Source organism: Mustela lutreola, chromosome 4 (genome assembly GCF_030435805.1).
Source record: "Mustela lutreola isolate mMusLut2 chromosome 4, mMusLut2.pri, whole genome shotgun sequence".
NCBI lineage: Eukaryota > Metazoa > Chordata > Mammalia > Carnivora > Mustelidae > Mustela > Mustela lutreola.
In genome coordinates, this window is record NC_081293.1 from 39,154,851 (window position 1) to 39,163,423 (window position 8,573).

An 8,573-nucleotide genomic window follows, 5' to 3' on the forward strand; every position below is an offset into this window, starting at 1 on the left:
TCTCAACAGCACCGAGGGCTAAACCAGTAAGAAGCTGTGTGCTCCCATTAACTGCTATAGGAGGTGACAGCAATATTGCATGTTAGATGGGCTTCTACATTGGGGAAGGCAGAGCCAGACCTTTCATGAGAACCCTAAGTAATCTGGGAGTCCAGCTCTAGCCCAGAATTCAGAGCAGTAAAATGTGCTTGTTTTAGTCCCTCTGCTCCTTTCTGGGGCTACAGTGGTTCAAGGTGCCACGTAGCCTTGTTTCACTTAGGAAACAGGGCGCTGGCAGTCAGAACACTGGCAGCATGGGATGCATATTCACCGCCACTCCAACCCGGGGCCCTAGGCTGTGACAAATGAGTTTCCTTCTCTCTCTCCTTTTCCTTCAGCCCAGAACAAGCTTTTGATTTCATAGACAACCATCACTGTGAAGGAAGGAAGCCCTGCTCCCCCATATGTTGACTCTTGGCTGTGTGCCTGGCCTCAGGCATGCTGGTAACTTGGTGGATTTACTGGGGTCAACAGGAACAGAAGGAGAGGCTCCTTCAGGCTGTGCCACTCAGGGGCGAGCCGCTCAGTTCCATGAGCTGCCCCCAGAACACCAGGCCCACGATGCTTTACTGAGAAGGACACATTCCTCATTGCCGACCTTCAGCACATTGTTGATAAGCAGGAACCAAACACCAACCTGACAGAAGTTACTGATGGAGAGGATTGAAGAGAGAATGTTCACCGACCTTGGATGTAAGCGTGAGTGCATGAGTGTCAGGTGCCCAGCACATCCTCATAACTGGGTTAATCCTATGAACTACTATCATACCCTCTTCTGTCACAGGCCAGCATGAACCATGTGAAGGTGGGTGATAAATCCTAGATTTACAACTTACCTCATACTATTGAGCAGCCCCTAATACCTCTGGTCTCCAACTCCTTCTATAAAATGCTTGCACTAAAGTAGATCCTCTCTAAGCCCCATATCATTCCACAGGTCTGTAACACATCAGTGCTATTGTCTGAGGAGAGAAACAATGAAGATAAATAAAGCTAATTTTTCACTTAAGGTTGACAGGACATCAAGAATACATTTGTTCCTGTTTTAAAATATTTTGTCACTGTATTTGGAAACAGCAGTTACTTCAAATTTGGGCATTCTGGCTAAAGTCCCAGCTATGTGATCTAAGATCCCTAGAACTTTCTAAGCTTTAGTTTCTGCTTTTACAAGAAAGAGCTCATGATTATTATGGTGAGTAATAGAAATACTAAATTTCAGTGATGAGCAGAGAAAAAATGTAAGTTCTCATAAAATGTGATTGTTTTATCTGTTTGCTCCTCTCTGAGGTTTCAGTGTAGATGACTTGTGCTATGAAAGGTCTGGGTTACTGAAACAGGGCTTTGTCATTCAGAACACTGGCAGCATGGGATACATATTCACCCCCACTCTGGGACAACAGGCTGTGACAAATGAGTTTCCTTATAGTTCCTCTCAGCCCAGAGCAAGCTCTTGATTTCTTAGAAGACAAGAGCTGCAAAGGAAGGAAGCTCTGCCTCCCATGTAGTGACTTCTGTTATGTGCCTGGCCTCAGACATCCTGGTAACTTGGTGGGCTTACTGGGGTCAACAGGAACAGGAGAGGCTCCTTTAGACTGTACCACTCAGGGATGAGCAGTTTGCTTTCATGAGCAGCCCTTCAAGGACCTGATCCATGGTAAGTTAATGAGAGAGACACATTCCTCACAGCTAACCTTTAGCCCAGTATTGAGATGCTAGAGCCAAAACCATCCTGAGAGAAATTACTGATTGAAGAAGAAAGAAAGAAAAAAAAAGCACTGAGCTTTGATGTAAGAGAGAATGTAAGAGTGCCAGGTGCCCAGCATATCCACCCAAGTGGGTTAATCCAGGAAGTATTAGCACTCCCACCTTCATCACTGGCCAGCATAAAACTGGAAGCTGAGTGGTAAATCCTAGATATACAGCTTAACTATTTTTGAGCAGTCCTCAATATCTCTGGTCTCCAGTCTCTTCTGTAAAATGCCTGTACTAACACAGATCCTCTCTAAGCCCCATGTCATTCCACATTTCAATAACTCATCAGTGATACTAACTAAAGATAGAAACAATTAAGATAAATAAAGTGAATCTATCTCTTAAGGTTGAAAAAACAATAACAATAGATTTGGTCCAATTTAAAATGTTTTGACACTACATTTGGAAGCACCACGGATTCTGGATCTGGCAGTCAGTCTAAAGTCAGCTATGTGACCTAAGCTATCTGGAACTCTGTAAGCCTCAGTTTCTGCTTCGATAGAAGGAACTCCTGATTATTGTTATGAGTAATAGAAATACTGAATTTCAGTGATTAGCATAGAACAAGCTCAAGCTCTCAACACATCATGATGATGACGACTTGGACCATAGAATGTGTTACATTATTAAGGGGATACTCAAAGGGAATATTACTAAACTTACTGTTATGTTTACTGAAAATTGATAATATCATTAAACACAATAAAATGATAGAACTATGAAAATGTCAATACCTCTGCCTACTGATGATGTTTATTTAAGCATTCTATTAATGACCACTATGTTAAAATTAGACCTAGAGGAACACATAGGAAACGTTGGCATATGCTAAGTGAGTTATGTGCTTTATCTTAATTCTCAGAAGAATGCAAAGAGGTAGATCCAATCATCCTTATTCTACAGAGGTTGAAAGTGAGGTCCACAAAGCTTAACTCATTTCTCAGTAGTTGGAAGTCACTACTGAACTAGTATTAAAATCTGGCCTTTCTGATTCAAGAACCAACTGCCTAAACCACTTTGCTATCAGCCTAACCACTTTCTTAAATAGGCAAACATCTTAATCGTATGCCCCACTAAAACAATTGTGCTTCCCAACGTCTTTACTGTAGATTAAAGCAGCAGTGATACTACTGTGGAAAGAGATGCTCATGGAAATGGAGAAGAGAACAACTGTTCAATAATTTACCCTGGAGCAGCCCCTGGGTGGCTCAGTGGGTTAAAGCCTCTGCCTTCGGCTCAGGTCATGATTCCAGGGTCCCAGAATCAAACCCCACATCAGACGGGCTCTCTGCTCAGCAGGGAGCCTGCTTCCTCCTCTCTCTCTGCCTGCCTCTCTGCCTACTTGGGATCTCTCTATCTCTCTCTCTGCCACATAAATAAATAAATAAATAAATAAATAAATAAATAAATATCTTTTAAAAATGAAAGAAAGGAGAGAAAGAAAGAAAGAAAGAAAGAATGAATGAATTCACCTTGGAGGGGTTTCCTGCCATCCAACACTTGGGAAAGATCCTCTTCCTGGCACCTGCTGGCATACCTGGCACCCATTGCAGGCAATGCTGTCATAATCAACGTCACACCTGCTGACCCCCAGCTCCACACACCTATGTAGTTGTTCCTCAGCATTTTCTCCTTCTTGGAGTGTGGTGTCATAAGTGTTATTAATAAGTTGCTGGTCATCTTTCTTGTAAACAAAAAAATCATTTCCTTTCTTGCTTGTTTGATAGAAGCCTTTGTCTTTTTATATATGGGAGCAGTAGGTTTCTACTTCATAGCAATGATGTCTCTGGATCGATATGTGGCCATTTGCAAGCCTCTGCATTACCCGACCATCATGAACCTGAATACTTGCTTCCTCCTGGTCACTGCCTGCTTTGCTTTGGCCTTCCCTCCCATCACTGGGCTGGTAGTGAAGGTTTCCCAGTTATCCTTCTGTGGTTCCCATGTCATCCCCCACTTCTTCTGTAAACTTGGCCCCTTGATTCATCTCTCCTGTTCTGACAGCAGGTCCACTGAAATTTTGGCCTTAGTCCGTGCTTTGGTCATTCTTTTGACATCCATTATCATAACCATCATTGCATACAGCAACATAGTAGTTACAATCATGCAACCTCCTTCAGCCAAGGAGAAACACAAAGCTTTCACCACCTGCTCCTCTTACCTCATAGTTCTCTCTCTGATGTATGGCAGCTGTGTGTTTATATATGTGAAACCAAAGCAAATGAGCAGGCTGGACTCCAACAGGGAGGCGGCCCTTATGAACATGGTGGTGACCCTGCTGCTGAACCCTTTCACCTACACTCTGAGGAACAATCAGGTCCACCAGGCTCTGAGAGAGACAATGTTCAGAATGAAAATATCAAGATAAAAAAAAAATCACATGGTCTTAGAATTGAAGACCTAGAGAACCCTCCATAAATGTAGCAGTCCACAGAGTTCTAGTGCCATGTGTCTGGCCACCATAGATGACCTCTGCACATTCCTACCAAAACAAAAATCTACTTTTCAAGGGTATATTTTACCTTGATGTGCATAACTATCTTCTTCCAAATTTTCCACACTTGAATGACAATTGATTTTTTGTGTCTTCCCTCTGATATCTATCATGTGCTTGAAGTTTCCTAAATTTAATAATTTACACACTTTCTTTTTCACTTCTCTTTAGCAATAAACATGTCTCAATAGAATTAATAATGACTTACCAAAAGGCATTTAGGTAATTCAATTGATAAATGAAGGTATATTATGTTATTGTTAGGAAGGAAAGGATGGACATAGTACCAATACTTGGGTCTACATTCCCTCTAAGACTAGCACAAGGAAATAAGGTTCACAGAACCCTTCATAATGGAATATATATACTTTGCATTAGGTGTGCTCTTAAAGGTTGTTCTTGGTCCTTAGTTTAGCTACATATGTATGCATCAATCTCATGCTGGAGAGAAAGAGAATTATTCTCAGGCTTAGACCATTTTCTAAGGAGAAGGAATAATCCCAGCATCCCAAGGCTGACCAGTTCTTCTTTCTTTAATTATCTTTTCTAGTCCCAGCCCCTTGGGTGTGCATAACATATTTATTTTAAAAGCAGTGACCAAAGAATGGTTGTATATATCAGTAGAAGAGAAGGATGCACTTATTTGGTATTTCTATAAATTCATCCAAAGATTCAAGTTGGTAGAATTTATTTACTTCTCTAATTCATTATTAATGAAAAAAAATAAACATTTTCCTGGTGGACTAGTGCTGTCAATTACAAGGTTATCTTTTCATTGATAACCTACTTTAAAACCAACATTCCCATGTTCTCATTCTTTAAACTTTGTATAATTTTCACACCTATTTTTTAGCTAGGATGTGTCTATTTTTTCTTCTGAAGAAATATTTCTAAAATTATTAAGATGAGTTTTTATTTTCTTGCTCTTTAGCCCAAACCCAGAGACTAGATTTTCTCAAATACATTGTATGGAACATGTTATACACCATGATTAGATACTATTTGTCCTTGATGTCCTTATTTCAAAGTTCTTACTTCATCTGATTGAAAATGAAGTAGAATTGGGCATCCCCTAAAAAGTCAGAGATGGTTCTCTGTACAGATTGCATTAAAAAAGAGCTTGGAAAAGCCAAGCCCAGGGTAGGAAAGTGGCTACAGACACTGTTACAGAAACTGGAAGAAAGAGAATGAGGCTTAGGGAAGGGGCAGTGGTAATGGAATACAAAAGGATCAGAGTAGACCCTGAATCATTTGCACTGGACAAGCCTGCTGTTGCCTTCAACTAAATGATCAACTTCCAAGAACACACAAGTCACCTTCTCCATAAAATATGGAGACTGAGCCAGATAATCTCTAGGGTCCACTTGAATATATTCATGGACATAACAAGATGCTGCAAGAACATGGAATGTTCCATCCTGAGTTGTTCTAAAGAAGAGTGTTGTGAAGTGGTTGAGGTTCAGTAATGTAGGAATAAATCAAGGATTGTGGCCAAACCACTGAAAAGAGTGTGAATCTCCCCATCATTTTAGTCAGGACTGGATAATAATTTCATACATAAACTAATTAATGCATTTATATTACCTTGAGGTAGACTATGATTGAAGAGTGAATATGATCAACACAAAGATGAAGAACAGAAATCCAAAACTGAGTCTGTAAATCCAGGCTAATGGTTACCATCCATAAATGGTACCCATTGAAAACAAACCCCAATGTAGAGATTAATGCACTAGATTCTGATACTGTAAAACATTTCATTGAGATAAATCTCCTAAGCTAATTCTATGTTGAAGATACTTCCAATCATAATTTTTAAACTATTTCATGGTACATGGTTGATATACAAATGGCTAACAGAAACATGAAAAAATGTTCATCATTTGTCATCAGGGAGATTCAAATCAAAACCACATTGAGATACCACCTTACACCAGTCAGAATGGCCAAAATTAACAAGACAATAAACAACAACTGCTGGAGAGGATGTGGAGAGAGGGGAACCCTCTTATACTATTGGTGGGAATACAAGTTGGTGCAGCAGCTTTAGAAAACAATGTGGAGATTCCTTAAAAATAGAGCTACCCTATGACCCTGCAATGACACTACTGGGTATTTATTCCAAAGATACAGATGTAGTGAAAAGAAGGGCCATCTGTACCCCATTGTTCATAGCAGCAATGGCCACAGTCACCAAATGGTGGAAAGAACCAAGATGCCCTTCAACAAATGAATGGATAAAGAAGATATGACCCATATATACAATGGAGTATTATGTTTCCATCAGAAAGGATGAATACCTAACTTCTATATCAACATGGACAGGACTACAGGAGATTATGCTGAGTGAAATAAGTCAAGCAGAGAGAGTCAATTATCATATGGTTTCACTTACTTGTGGAGCATAAGGAGTAACACAGAGGACATTGGGACAAGGAGAGGAGAAGTGAGTTGGGGGAAATTGGAGGGTGAGACAAACCATGAGAGACTGTGGACTCTTAGAAACAAACTGAAGGTTTTGGAGGGAAAGTGGGGTAGGGGGTTGGGTGGGCCTGGTGGTGGGTATTATGGAGGGCATATATTGCATAGAGCACTGGGTATAGTGCATAAACAATGAATGTTGGAACACTGAAAAAGAAAATAAAATTACCAAAAAAATAGGAACATGAAAACAAACAAACAAAAAAACCCACAACAACAAAAAAAGTTGTAGATATTTATTGTATTGTGTACAACTTTATGTGTTTGGAGATAAGTACATACCCTTGAAACCATCATCACTATCAATGCCAGGACCTATGCAACACCTTGAAACATTTCTTCCTGGCCATTTTTTCTGGTTAGTTGCTTTTTCTTATATGCCAAGGAAAGCATTTAAGAAATACCATCTTAGCAAATTTTTAAGTTGACAATAACATAGTGTTAATCATATGCCCTATGTCATGTAGATCTCCAGAATTCACTTAGGTATGACTGAAATTTGATCAATACCTGCCTCTTCCCCCACCCCCAGCCCTGACAACCACCATTCACTTTCTGCATCTGTGTATTTGTTTAGATTCCACATAGTGAAATCATGCAGTGTTTGTTTGCTTCTGGGTTATTTTACTTAAAATAATGTCGTTCAGGTAGATAAATACGTAGTTGCAAGTAGCAGAATAATTTTCATTGTAAAGGCTTAATGATATTCCATAATGTGTATGTGTCATATTTTCTCTATCCATTCTTTTTTTTTTAAAGCATTTTATTTATTTATGTGTCAGAGAGTGAAAGAGGGAGTGCGCACAAGCAGGCAGAGTGGCAGGCAGAGGCGGAGAAAGAAGCAGGCTACCTACGAGCAAGGAGTCCAATGCAGGACTCGATCCCAGACCTTGGGATCATGACCTGAGCTGAAGGCAGTGGCTTAACCAACTGAGCCATCCAGGCCTAGTCGTGTCCATAGTCAGTTAATGTGATCCTGAGGGTAGGATAAAGGAGGGTGGAAACAAATCTTGGTACCTCTGCCACCACTGCAAAAGAAAAAAAAAAAAAAAAAAGAAAAGAAAGAAAAGAAAAAGAAAAAAGAAAAACAAAATCCGACACAGGGTGCTTCAAGATAATACTGCATCCTTAAAACACCATTAAGTTTTATCAAAGAAAAGGCAAACAACAAAAAAGCCTTATAACTTAACAATTTATAAAACTGTATAAATTCCACAATAGTTAAAAAAAAGAGATTCAGGACTCTTAGCAGATGTGTTATGGAGAAGTTTCAGAAAGTAAAATACAGACAGAAAAGAAGGTAGAAAATTTGTGGGGAAAGTAATTTGGTCCAGAATGACAAAATTCTGTTTATTGGGTATTTTGGAAGAAAGAACAGAGAAAAAAGAGGGGAATAAATTATTAAATAGACAAAGAATGTGAAGCTTGCCAATTTCAGAGATAAAGAGAAAATCCTGAAACCAGCTTGAGACAAGAGGTTCTTAACCTACAGATGTAGAAACATTAGGCAGCCAGCACACCTATTCACAGAAATGTGGCAGGCCAGAAAGGGCTGGCATAATATATCCAGGGCACTAAGTGAGAAAAACATGAAGCCAAGAATACTCTGTTCTGCAGGGCTGTCATTCAGAATTGAAGGACAGGTATAGAGCTTACAGGACAAATAGAAACTAAAAGAATTTGTGATCTCTAATCAAAGAGGATCCTGTAATCAATGAAAGAACCCAAAAGTGACACAGACCAGAATGAAACAACAACAATATACAGAAACAGAGACATTACAGGTAATACAATGCACTAAATTCTT

At 39.6% G+C, this 8,573-nt stretch overlaps 1 pseudogene; it reads left to right on the plus strand.

The window, feature by feature from the left end:
* The first annotated feature begins 829 nt into the window (after nucleotides 1-829).
* LOC131830102 (olfactory receptor 6C4-like) lies at nucleotides 830-4,159 on the plus strand (annotated as a pseudogene).
* Nucleotides 4,160-8,573: the final 4,414 nt, after the last annotated feature.